Source organism: Alexandromys fortis, unplaced genomic scaffold (assembly GCF_014885135.2).
Source record: "Alexandromys fortis isolate MF-2015 unplaced genomic scaffold, M_Fortis_MF-2015_v1.1 scaffold_89, whole genome shotgun sequence".
NCBI lineage: Eukaryota > Metazoa > Chordata > Mammalia > Rodentia > Cricetidae > Alexandromys > Alexandromys fortis.
In genome coordinates this window covers 1,009,171-1,022,637 of record NW_026067973.1, presented here as the reverse complement: position 1 = coordinate 1,022,637, position 13,467 = coordinate 1,009,171, and the positions used below count along the sequence as shown (strand labels likewise).

General features: G+C 48.2%; 1 long non-coding RNA gene across 2 annotated transcripts; it reads right to left on the bottom strand.

Annotated features, from left to right (window-relative positions):
* Positions 1 to 269: 269 nt before the first annotated feature.
* Positions 270 to 12,395, bottom strand: LOC126510094 (uncharacterized). 2 transcript variants are annotated; one of them, XR_007594321.1, is made up of 5 exons: positions 12,145 to 12,395; positions 8,239 to 8,507; positions 6,508 to 6,560; positions 5,257 to 5,385; positions 270 to 602 (listed from the first exon to the last, which is right to left on the bottom strand). It is a non-coding gene; the product is annotated as an uncharacterized lncRNA (long non-coding RNA). The 2 variants fall into 2 exon arrangements; XR_007594320.1 differs by lacking the exon at positions 6,508 to 6,560.
* Between the last annotated feature and the right edge of the window lie 1,072 nt (positions 12,396 to 13,467).

The window sequence follows — 13,467 nt, the reverse complement described above, 5'->3', positions numbered from 1 at the left end:
TCTAAACAGTTGTACACTGTATCAAGCTGGATTCATAGATGTATTTCACTCCATTCAGAATATACTAGTTTATATGAATTCGTTACCAACCTTTAAAAATATAATTAATAATCCAAAGATGCCTGACTTTCTATCGACATTGATCATAATGTGCACTTAATCAATATCCGATGAATGGCTGTTAGCAAATCTTTTACTTCCCCTTACACCACCTAACAAAAATCTAAGCAACCAGTTAGTCAATCAGCAAGTCTTTATTGAATCTCTACTATGCACCAAACAGAAGTTGCTTCATATCTAAATTGCTTCCAGCGAGCTCCCATCACAAAGAAAAATTGCTGGGTCCTCCCACAAAACAACCTCAGTGGCTGAGTCACACCTCTCCCTTCTTCAGCCGGCCCATGCATCACTCCCGCATTCCCAACGCAAGCCAGAGCCTGTTTCCTCAGGATCACAAAACTCTGGATGCAGCAGGGGTTGGATGAGATCTTGACGTCTGAATCAGGCTGACAGGATTTGAACACAGGCTCCACTGAGTGGGAGGTCTGTGACATGGGGCAGATAATGGGTTGACTCCTCTGAACTTCAGTATCCCGCGGAACCTGACGGAGGAGAATGGACTCTGTTAGGTTCTACATGAAAGGAGAGGACTCTGGTTGGGTCGAACTGTCCTTCAGAGTAAGTGCATGGTGGGTGGTAACAAATGCACAAACAGGATGAGGGGAATGAATCCCAGGCCATCTTTTCTGAGCAGTCCATGGTTCCCTTGGGCTTCTAACCCCATCTCCCTGTGCAGAGGGCTTGGGAAGCTGGAATTTTCCACCACTTCCTGTGCTTTGTCTTTCTTCCCTGTCTCAGCCCATGCCTGGGGCTGAGGGCTGCCCAAGAAGAATCCTGGGGCCAGCATCAAACCACAGGTCTTGACATAGAGTTCAAAACCTCCAGGCTAACACAAGCTTTTATCAACCAGATGTTCTCAGCCTGCCTGGAACTGCCTGTCCCTACCAGCTGCAGGCTCCAGTTTGGAGGTAAGAACTGAAGAACAGCCGAGAACCCTCCTGTCTCGCCACCCTCCCCCCGGCTCTCAGTGCTGGGTGCCCTGACTTTCCACTCACCCCGGGGCCTGGATGAGCCAGTTCTCCCAGCCTGCTCTAGGACTGGCCCGATGCCATGTGGTCCAGTCATCAGCCGCAAGTTCTGTTTAATTATTCCAAGTGCACATGACACACGCAGAAGGGGTCTAGTGATGTAATTACGAGGGGTGGGGTGAGCCCAGCTGATGGAAAGAATGTGTCACTCTGGCTTTGGAGCACAGGGGGCAAATTTCTCAAGGGCTTCCCTGTATGTGACCCTCCATGGGTCCCTTCACTCAAGATCTCTTGCCTCATTCACCAGCCAGATGTGGCAGAGAGAAGGTTGGGTATGCACAGACTGCAGGAGCTGTGTGCCATCAGCTGTCCATCTCCAGGCCTAGTGACCAGCCCCTCAAGCTCATCCTGCCTGCCTTGTCCATCTAAGAGCCAGGGGCCAATCAGAAACTTAACCAGTGTAACCCAACCAGTGTAACAGCAACCAATAATCCAAACATTAGGGACTCAGAGTCAGGACTTTGAGACCAGCCTGCATCACAGTATGAAAACTTGTCTCAAAAAAACCAACCTCCCCCCAAACTGGGGAGCAGAGGAAGAGCTTTGTCTACTCATCCCATAAAATGGTTCTAACAACTCAATTTACATATAGTATAAGTCAGTTGTGGAGAGTGTACAGTCAAATAGTTTTTATATTCACAAAGTTGTGCAACCATAAACAATTATCATAATTTCATCTTCATCACCCCCTCCAAAGGAACATGTTTCTCATTGGTGGTCAGTCCCCACTTGGCCCCATGTCCCTCCCACAGCCATAAGCGATGTCGAACCTACTTTTGTATCTGTAGCTATGACTACCCCGCACATTTCTTATGAATAAAACAATAGATCATGTGGCCTCCCATGTTTGGATGCTTTGTTTGTCATAGCATGCTCAAAGCCCATTCCTGAGTTAGAACTTTAATCTGTTCCTGTGTGAGTGTGTTGGGGGTGTACACGTGCGGGAGTATGCATGCATGTATGTGAATGTGGAGGTCAGTATTAGAGATCTTTCCTCAATTGTTCTCCACTTTAATTTTTTGAGACAGGGTCTCTCCCTGAACCTGGAACTCGTTAGTTTGGCTGAGGCTGACCAGTGAATCTCAGGGACCTTCCTGCGTCCTCCCCTGCCAGGACTGGGCTCACAATCATGAACCACGTTGTCCAGCTTTTTATGTGTGTTCTGGAGCTCCCAACTCAGGCTCTCACATGTGCACCCCAGGCGTCTTAACCACTGAGTCATCTCCCATTGTTATTGTGGAATAATATCCCACTTTGTGGATACGCTGTATTTAATTTATCCATTCATCATCCGCTGGTCGTTTGGACTGCTTTCACTCCTGTGGGGCAGTTATGAGTAAGGCTGCCAGGAACACCTGCGGGCGAGCGCTTGTGTGGGTATATGTGTCCAGCTCTTTTAAGTGTATGCACCTAGGAGTGGACTTGCTGAGTTGTATGGAAACTCTGCGTACCTTTTGGACAAAACTGTCTACAAACAAGGTTTTGTTTTTAAATCCAGTGATTCTTTTAAGGGTACGGTCTTTATCGGATGCAACAGTAAACGAGAAATAAGAAACACATCAATTATGGCTCCAGAGGTAGCTTCCCTAGGTCCTTTGAAAGACACTGATATGCTTAAATCTCTCTGCCATAGTTCATTTTCCTTAATCTTAAATACTCAGAGCCATGCTTCCTTGTGTGGCAGCAGCGGCCTCTCTTCTGCCTCTGGGGAACTCTAATCCAGTGAAGAGGGAAGCAGGATCGGATGTTTGGTTTGTTTGTTTGTTTATTCCTTCTTTAGCACTTTCTCACCGAAATACAATGAACTTTAGCTTTTCACTCAGTGCCATGTCTCATCCTCTCTCCTCCCATTGAAACCTACTTTTATTTATTTTTTTTCTCACAAATAATTTCTAAGTCTTGTGTGCCAGACCTGAGCTAGGTGCTGAGATTCTGCGTAAGTCTGGAACAAACAAACAAACAAACAAACAGCAACAATAAAAAACTGAGTTCTCAATAACTTCAGCCATCCAAACACGAGGACCTTCCCCCTCACAGATAAGAAAACAGAGGGCATGAGGTAGAGATCCGTAGTCTTAAAAGAAATTAATTTTCAATAGGTTGTTTCCTAATTTTCTGAGAAATCGCCATACTGATTTCCAAAACTGCTGTACCAGTTTGCACTCCCACCAGCGATGGAGGAGTGTTCTCTTTACCCCACATCCTCTCCAGCATAAGTTGTCCCTGCATTCCTGCATTGGCTTCATTTACTCCTCGTGCCAGAGCAGCCCTTTGCTGCCCTTTCACAGCTGGTGGCGCGCTACTATGTGTCAATGTCACAATTTGTTTGCCCTTTACCAGGTGGTTGAGATTCTGTTATGTCCTATGCGGGGCTATCGGGCTTCTGGAAACACATATATTGTTGCAAAAATGATTTTTTTTTCATTTCTCTTACACAAATACCTAGAAGTGGAATTATTCGGCCATATGGTATTTTGTTCAACTTTACAAGAAATACTAAGCCGTGGCTTTCATTTTTATTGCATTTATGTGTTTATTTGGCATGTATGTGTAGGGGCGCACACATGCTGTGGCACTTGTGGAAGTCAGGGGACAACTTGAGGGAGTTGGCGCTCTCCATCCACCATCAGGGTTCTGGGGATCCAGGTCCGGTTGTCAGGCCTGGCTGCAAGCATCTTTACCCACTGAGTCATCTCACTGACCCACTGAACTGTTTTACAGCGGTTTGCTATTTACTTAGCCATCAGCAGTGAAAAGAGCCCTAGTTGCTGGACCCGCTCACAAGACTGCTACTGTGTCGTTCTCTTTCCCGCCCGCACAGGCGTGCATTGCCTTTGGTGTGGTTTCTAGCTGCAGCTTTCTGATTTCTATAGATGCTAAGTGAAGGGACTCTGACCAGCTTAAGTGTGGCGAGCATGGATTTGGCAGGCCTTCCTGGATTCCCTCTGTCTTACTAAACTGTTAGGTTGCATTCTTAAAGCTAGCCACCAAGAAGGTCTGTTTCCTTACTTGGCCACTTTCTCCTCCTGAGGCTGTCTATCAAGATCCAGGTACTGAAATATTAAGGTTCAGCAATGAGAAGCCCCCTTTGATTCACCCAATTAACTTGCCAATTAAAATTAGTCTAGAAGTTCAATGCACTATCCATTGCACCACAGAACCAGGTGTGTGCCAATTAAAATTAAACACCTCATCCTAACACCGGGTCTGTCTCCAGGACAAATAATCCTGCCCCCTTTCCCTTGTCATCTTCCCTTTCTCCCTCATCCCCCATCTCCTTGGCCACTACATCCTAGCCCATTCTAACACAGACCTCCCCTTTTCTCTTAAAATTACACCTGCAAGGTCATTTGCTGTTTTTCTTTTCTGCTTAATAAAGAATCTGTGAAAACAGGTGTTTGGATGGAGGCTGTGTCTAATCCAGGGTCTGGGAGGGAGCCCCAGTTGTGCAGGGGTCCCTTTCACTGAGCATGACCTCTACTCTTTGGTGAAGTCTCACTAAGAATTTTGCCTTCTCACCTGTTTTTATCTATTATCAAATAATAACTTTACATGCAGTGATATCTTTAGCACAATCTCAATATCTGGAAATACATTTTGCAAATGTTTTCTTTCAGTCTGTGACTTTTTCTTTTCTTTAGAAATGCCTTTTAAAAGGAAATTTTTCTTTACATATTTCTCTCTCTCTCTCTTTTGATCAAGGTTTCTCTGTGTATTTCTGGCTGTCCTGGAACTCACACTGTAGACCAGGCTGGCCTCGAACTCAGATATCTCCTCAGAGGCTTCTGCCTCCAGAGTGCTAAAAATAAAGGCATGTGCCACCACTGCCCAGTCACTTATTCCTTTTTAAAAGTTGTATTCCTCATGACTTATCTAAAAGTCATTGCTTAATGGAAGAGAGTTTCCTGCTGCTGTCCCCTAGAATTTTATAATTTCACCTTCTACACCCAGCGGCGGTGGCGCGCACCTCTAGTGTCAGCGCTTGAGAGGCCAGGGCAGATTCTGAGTTCAAGGTCAATTCTTTACACAGAGAGTTCCAGGATCATCAGGGCTACACAGAAAAAAAAAACCTGTCTCAAAAGCAAGCAAACAAGAGCAACAACAAAACCTTGGGAATGTTTAGTTGCTTTTCCTGCGCCTGCAAAGTCGAGAAAGGAGCCACAGTTGAAGGGTGAAGTCCATCACGGCACAGGAGCCCTTGTGTCAGAAGCCCTGGGCAGCGAGTCCATCACATCTCCTGTCAAGACAAAAATGGTGACTGCCCAGGTCACTTTCCTCCTTTTCCTCAGCTAAGGACCCACGGAATGATGCTACCTCCTGTGGGGGAGTCTCCCACCTCAATTAACCTCTAGAGAATCCTCCCAGAAGCGAGAAGCTGAACTAATAACTTGGGCAGGCTTCCACCAGCATGCCCCAAAGCTTGTCCTCCAGGCCATTCTAGATCCGGGCAAGCTCACAGTCAGTACTAATCACACGACTATTTCAGGTTACCGCTTATACGCGGCATAAGGTGAGGACCGTTTGTTTTTCACTGTCAGCATCTAACTGCTGAGGTATCCTCTGCCAGAAAGACTTTGTTCCACTAAAGCGCCTTATCTATACTGCCAAGCAGGGGCTGACTGAAGCAGGCTTGGAGCTCTCGGTGGCGGGAGCCTTAGAAGAATCTGGGGCATTCTTCTACATTAGAGTCAACTCCTCAGCAGCACTGAGATGGTTTAGAAATAATATCCTATACAGTAGGATAGAGTAGGCAGTAGATGTCTGGTGTGGAGCACGGCAAACCCCCAAACTGCCAACCCCTAGACAAGAATGAAAGGAGGGTCTTGAGCAACCACACATATTATCCCAGGACCGACACCCAGGAGGTCAACTGAGAAATGTCTCACTGAAGAGAGTAAGGAGGAACTCCAAACACAACATTGGGCTCTGTCTTGGAAGAACTTAAAAAAAAAAGGTGCGTGAGTATGTGTATACATACATACATACATACACACTATTACACACATATATATGTATATATGTATGCATATATATATGAGTGTGGTCAGGTGCTTGCAGAGGCCAGAAGGTAGTACAGGATTCCCTGAAGCTGAAGTTACAGGCAGCTCACCCACCCATTACACTGTTTTGCAAAGCAGCTGTGCTATTTGCACATTCACTGGCCCCTGATACAAATGCTGGGACTCGGTCCTCTGGAAGAGGAGCAGGTGCTCTTAACTGCTGAGCCACCTCTCTAAGCTATCCTCTGTCATGGACACCACCCCCAGAGGCCTCTTCTAGTCTTTCTTGTGAGGTGTCAGAGGGGATGTCAGGGGGCTGTTCTGGTCAGAGGTGGGACAGAAGGAGAGACATCACTGACTGAACTGGTCCAAAGCACTGATGCATGGGTCAGAGTCAGGCATACCTGCATTCCTAGGTAGAAAGAACAAAAGAGAAGAGAAGAGAAGGGAAGGGAAGGGAAGGGAAGGGAAGGGAAGGGAAGGGAAGGGAAGGGAAGGGAAGGGAAGGGAAGGGAAGGGAAGGGAAGGGAAGGGAAGGGAAGGGAAGAGAAGAGAAGAGAAGAGAAGAGAAGAGAAGAGAAGAGAAGAGAAGAGAAGAGAAGAGAGAGAATGGTATGTTGCGCCTCTCATAGGAAGTCCAACCCAGGCTAGCCCCAGAACTGGCAGTCAATGAACTAGGAGTCTGTATGTGAAGGCGCCACAAAGCACTTAGATTATTTAGCACAGGGTTCTTAGTCCTGGCCTCAAAAAATATCACCTGTCAACATTCAGCAACTCGCCAGTGGCCAGTTATGGTGGTACCTGACCACTATCCTAGAATTCAGGAGGTTGAGGCAGGAGGATCTCAAGTTTGAGACTAACCTGGGCTACATAGTAAGTTTCAGACCAGCTTGAATTACAGAGTGAGACCTGTCTCACAAAGATCAAAGGAACTAACTGTTATTTGGATCTTTCCCCACCAACTCTGCGGGGGCGACCTGGACGAGGATGCTGTTAGTCATGAGAACCTGTATTCACCTAAGAGAGGTGGAAGCCAGGGAGCAATGTTGGGCAGACACTCACACGACTGACTGTCCTCTCTTGCCCAGGACTGAGGAGGTCCCAGGCGGTGAGAAGTTTCAGGTTTAAGGCAGAACAGTCCCAGAAGATGGGGCTTTCAATGCGGAAACTGGGAAGGTCCCAGGAACCTGAACAAATGGCTGGTCTCATATACACTGCCCAGTGTCTTTCCCAGTTAAAGTGACAGAGCAGGTGACCAGTGAGTTGTGGACGGCCAGTGGGTGTCTGGCTAATAAGTTGTTAGTGTGTAGAACCCTTCTGCTAACTTCCCTCTGGGCAGGACATCTTCAAAGATCAGCAACAAGACCATTGGTCAATTTCCTCTGCAGGAGGCGTATACAGTAAACAGTATAGAGGCAGAGTGGAGGATGGGAGTGGGGGTGCTCCATTGAGGCCATGTATGGCTTGGTTCAGACATCTGTTTCCATAGTTTCCTGCTTCTGGGGAGTGCACAGGGCTTCTTTCTTGTCTAAATCTCCTTCCTACAACATACTTTCATATACCTCTCCCATGGAGTACTTACCACAGCCATAACTTTGTACCTCAATATCTCAGTGTGAGACAAAGCACTGTAGCTCAGACTGTCCCTAACTATATAGCCAAGGATGACCATGAACTAGTGATTTTCCTGCCCCCACCTTCTGAGCAATGGGATTATAGTTATATACCACCTTGTCTGGTGTGTGTGATAATCTGATTGCTGATGCAAAGATTTTAAACAAGGACAGAGGTCAGGTTCTCTTTAGCTGTTTATGGTCTCATTGTCGGCTAATAGTAAACTAAGCGACATGCAGAGGTGCCCCCACAAATGACTTTCATACAAGGAATGCTTCCTTGCGTGAAAGAATCAGGGAGTATCATTACTGATTTGTAATCCTTGCATCCTTCTGATTTCAGCCCAGCTAGAGGTGAGGATTGAGTCTTTGTCTAGCAAGGTCCAAACCGCTCTGATAAAATCCTCCAGACAGAAGCACAGGCATAGTGACGAGGGAAGTAAAAGCCCTGCTTCAAGGCCGCTTTGGGGCACTTACTACCCAAGATCCGGCTCCTTCTGGAAGTAGAACTACTGATTAGCCTCGTATCCGGCCCCCACACCTTCCTGCTTCAGCAACTGCGTCCGTCATCATTGTTAACATCTGTGATGTGTAGGACTCGCTAGGCAGGGTACACAAACTCATTGCAGAAGGCCTGTGGATTTTTCGTCATCCTCACCGCCATGGCCACCATCATCCTCACCCTCATCACCATCACCATCAGATCGTTACCAAACACGCCATCGGTCCAGGGAATATGCCGAGTGCTGCGGGGGGAGAGGGGATAAGATGAAAGTCACTAATCAGACATGACCAACATGTGTTACATTCCACACCTGGGCAGATAAGATAAGTACTTTCCAAAGAAGCTCCTCAAACTGAAGGGCAGTTTTAATAAATGCCAGGCACACGGCAAAATTGGTAAGGGGTGCCTCATTTCAGAGGAGGGAGAGAATGAGCTAGAACTGTGGGTCGGGCTGGGCTGGGTCACGGTGTTCTCCGCTGTGTCACCGTTTCCTTCATGTTTCAAGGGCAGGCGTCAGTCTCAGGCACCCTCGCTGCACTGCCCAGGTACACCAGAAACTGGACCGGACTCTGATGATGACAACACGTGAATGAACCAAGAGACGATCTCATCTGCACCCAGCGCCCCGACTCTACGGAGGTGATGTGGTCCTGCCTGGTTCTCACGCCAAAGAACACCCAACTACTGAAGTCATCCCTGCTGAGTCATTTCCGGGGAAGCGGCTTGAAAAATCCGCCTGCTCTTTCTGATGTCCCACCTTGCAGCATCTGTCTTAGGGTGCCACCTAGTGACATCATTCGGAAAAGCTGTCTGCGCCTCCCACCTCCTGCTTACCTCATTTACCTACTCACGCCCCCACCGTCCACCCCGCTGTAACCACAAGGTTCCAGCTCCCCGAACAATAAGACACCCCTCTTTCCAGTCTCCTTCCTCTATGGTATCCTCATTGTGACCCTTGCACTGAGCATCTCCTTGAAGAAACATCATATTGCCAGCTTCCAAGATTTCTTGGACTTCTCTAAGGCATCCTTTCTAAAGTTAGCCTGAGCCTTGCAGGTTAGGTGCAGAGGAAACCAGTGCCGGGCTTCAAGTCCCTGAGATATTGGGCCAGGGCTTGTGTCTCCCAGTGTTGCCTGTAGATCCGATGCTTCAAGTCCCTGAGTTGCTGGGCCGGGGCTTATGAGCCGGGACTTATGTCTCCAGTGTTGCCTGTAGATCTGTGTCCTTTTCGAGCTTCCCTTCCTCTGTGCTGAGTGCCACACAAATTCTTGAGTCCTCACTCCCCAGAGTGCCACCAGCTCAAGGCTGTACATGTAGCTCACTTTACCATCAGAAGGGAAGGCCTAAGGTGGTGTGTGTGTGGGGGGGGGGGAGCTGTCATCGTCAAATAACCTGAAGCAAAGGAATGGAGATCTATTGAGCTGCCCAGAGATGGGGTGCTTAGGTGAACATGATATTTGAAGCCCTGGCCTTATGACTAGTGTTCTGGTGGCTCAGGGTTATTCAGGGTATGGGATCCCTAGGCTACACAGACTGCTAAGAGTCTTACTCTCATGAGAAGTCTGGTGGAGGGAGGCAGGTAACAACTGGCACGTCAATTAATGGATGATTTCTGTAATAAGGAGTCCAGAAAGGAAAATAAAATGGCTGGTCAAAGGCAGAAGAAACTACTTGGTGGTCCAAGCCAGACCTTAACGGTAAGAAGGATTCAGAGGGAGACCGTGAAGAGGAGGCTGGAGAGATGGCTTAGCGCATGAGAACAGGCGTTTCTCTTGCAGAAGACCCAGGTTTGATTCCCAGCAGTCACGTGGCAGCTTCTCCTTAGCCCTTTGTATTCGGTGAACGGATCACACACAAAAATTACTTTACGCAAGGGAGTTTTTCCTTTTTCATTTGGTTCCTCTCTTGGTTTTGGCTGGGAATGAAAGGAAGAACTGAGATTGCCACCCAGAGAGCAGAGTAGAGAACACTGCTTAGAAACAGAAGTGCAGACGTGAACTCACACAGGCCTCCCCTGGAAATCCCTCCTGAGGAGGCTCCCATGGCAGCAGCTCTGGGAATCTCAAAGACCAGGGAGTATCACCAAGCTCAGGATCACAGTCTCCACCCCAAGAAGTTAAGTTCCGCCACCTGCCCTCCAGAATCCGATTGAAATAGCCAAATGAACAGTGAAAAGTAGGAAAAGGAGATTGGTTCACTGTGGCCACATTGGGAAGAGGCAGAAAGAGGTCCAGTGACCACTTCAAGCCCACTTCAGAAGCCTAAAGTGGAATTAAAATTTAAACAGAGGGCTATGGAACATACACATCTAAGCAGTCCTGGCCAGAGTGTGGTAACCCCCACTACCGACAAATCATTGTCTGGGCTTCATTCGGTCTCGTCCCGTGAGGCGGTCTGACAAGCTGTGCATGTCTTTCTGGGAAACAGGAATCCGTCCCCCACTACACCTCCAGCTAGTTTGATGGTCAGGTCCAGGGAAATTCATTTTTCCCAAGCCCATTACTAGAGCACAGCTGACTTCTTGGATGTAGTCCTCAATGCATCCATGTGCCCTTCTGAATTTGCCTTTGTGTCGGCATCTCATGGTGATTCCCACTTAAATGAGAGTCCAGAAGGCATCGTGGACCTTGCTGAAGATCGGAGAATTGTGAAGAGGGAAAGGTAGGCTTGGCTCTACCCTGGCACCCTGAACCACACACGACGGCTGCTTCTCCGGTCTCCTGACTCCAGTGTCCAGCTGTGCAATGCCTGCTCATTTCTTTGCTGTTGCAGCGACTCCGTGCTGAGAGCTGAAAGAAACTCGATGGCGTAAACAGCTTCTTTACCAAAGGCACTTGGGTCAGTTTCTGAAATTTTTTTTTTTTTTTGGTTATCATTGAAAGTCCTGGATGCGAGGTTCAAGGGGATGCTGAGGCAGGTTGTTGAGGATAAGAAGTTTGTTAGAAGAAGTTTTAAATTCCATGGAGAGACAGACAAACAGCATGGTGGGAACTCTGAGGAGAGTTTGAGACCCCAGGATCAGGCACAGACAACATGTCAGGGGCTCTGAAAAGGGGAATCGGGGTACACATGACTGAAATGGGATCTCTTCTGAGGGTGTGGCGGTTTCAGAGTAGAAGCCGGCAGCCAGGCACTCTGATTCCCAGGCAAGAGGCTGGGGAAGCAGTGGGGAGCAGGATGTGGGCCACCGATACCCACTTTGATGTACAGTCAGTTCTGCAGAAGAGAAATGCTGGCAGCTGGAATTATGTTAGTCACGGACCCCTTATCCCCTTGGTGGGGTTCCTTGTCAGTATCTGGGAGAGGGGGACAGGCTGTGGCGGGTGTTGTGGTCTGAGCCAAAGTCTAGTCTAGGTTCTAACGGTATCTTCTCACGATCCTCTCTGTTGGTGCGATGCCAGCAACAGGGAAGTTAGTCTAGAATACACGACACAGACACCCACAGCGGAGTCAGCGGGGCCAAGATGTCACAAGTACTGAGGTTACAAAGCCCCAATAGGGTAAGGTTAGGTGGGGACACCAATAAAGCAGGTGGCCACTGTGACATTATCATCACAATTTAACCTCACTCTGGGGCCTGGTTTTCAAACCCTGATTTTGTGACTTCTCAGAGATAAATCTTCTAAAGAAATGATTCACAACCAAGCCAAAAGCCTGAGAACTTTACTTTTAATGGTTTTAAAGCCGACATCCACTGAAGCAAAGCAAGAAACTCTCCCCATGATTCACACAACGCCTTAGAAACACCAAAATAATAATAATAAAAAAAAAAAACAAAAAGCAACAACACAAACTCCCTCCAAACCTCTCCCCACACGCTACCCCCATCGGCTCACCATCAACCCACCCTGCCAGGTCCATTCCAAACAACACGGTACCTGACTTCCTGCTGGCAGGTGACACTATCTGTCCGGCGCTTCAGTGGCAGTTGAAGCCCTTCAGACCCGATGATAATTCAAGACAGAGACAAGGCCAGTGCGTTCTCTAATGACACGTTCATCCATGTGCCATAAAAATCCTGCGAAAGCACCATCGAGATTTTACTTTTCAAATTTTTATGTTTCATGTGTCTGGATAGTTTGCTTGCATGTATGTCTGTGCACCAATTACATGCATGGTGCCCACAGAGGCTGTTGGACAGAGTTTCCAGTTCCTCTGGAAGAGCAGCCAGGGCTCTTAACCACAAAGCCGTCTCACCCGCCCCCTCCCATCTACCATCTTCTTGTCAACAAAACTGTGAGTTCTTGCTCAGCAGAGGACCACTCCGGGAAGCCAGCAGCTTACCCAGTGGGGAGCAACTGTGCACAGTGAAAGGATTGATGTTTAGAAGCCTCAACCTTCAATAGTGTCTTCCTCACGCCACGATGAGAAAGCCGGATCCTATCACACAGACGCTACTGTTGAGTATTCATCGCTTCAAGCTCCGTCTGAAGTAGGGACACCAGGCCTTCACCCATGACACCCTTGCCCTCCATCAGCACACCGTCCAGGCTGTGTCTGAGTCTGTCTGCAGCCCGAAGCCCATCAGGCTCTGGGGCCTGAAGTGTTGCTAGTTTAGTGTGTGTTTCCTTGGTCTACCAGCAGAACTAGCTCTTGAGGGCTCCGACGCACCTCGCCCTGGCCCTGGGGTAGGTCACCTGCGACGTTCTATGTTGTGTCACGCTGACTTGAGCAGATTCTAGGGTTGGGTAGGCAGGTTTAGGGGCACAAACCTTCCAGCTCTGGCAGAGTCAGGATTCAGTCCTGGCTGCAGCACCCATCAACCATGCAGCCCTCCCATCAACCCTCTGGGTCTCACTTCCCCATCTGTGGCTGCTGTCTCCGGGGTCAGTGCAAGCCTTGAGTACAGCGCTTAGCTAGACTTTCCTTCTCTGACACAAAGGAGGAAGGTTTATTTGGGTTCGCCATTTCAGAGGTCTCAGAACATGAGCCTCACCCCTGAAGAGTCTGTGCATAAGATCAGGCACAACATAATGGTAGCAAGAGTGTGTGGTCAAGGCTACTGACCACCTGGCAAACAGGAAGCAGAGGCGGATAGAGAGGGGATGGAAGCAAGACCTATCTCCCAAGAACATGCCCCCTGTGGCCTACCCTCTCCAGCTAAATCTTTCTTATTCAAGTTTCCAGACCTTCCCAAAACAGCACCCCTAGATGAGACCCAGCCCTTCATACAGGAGCCCTGTGGAGGGAACACTTCATAG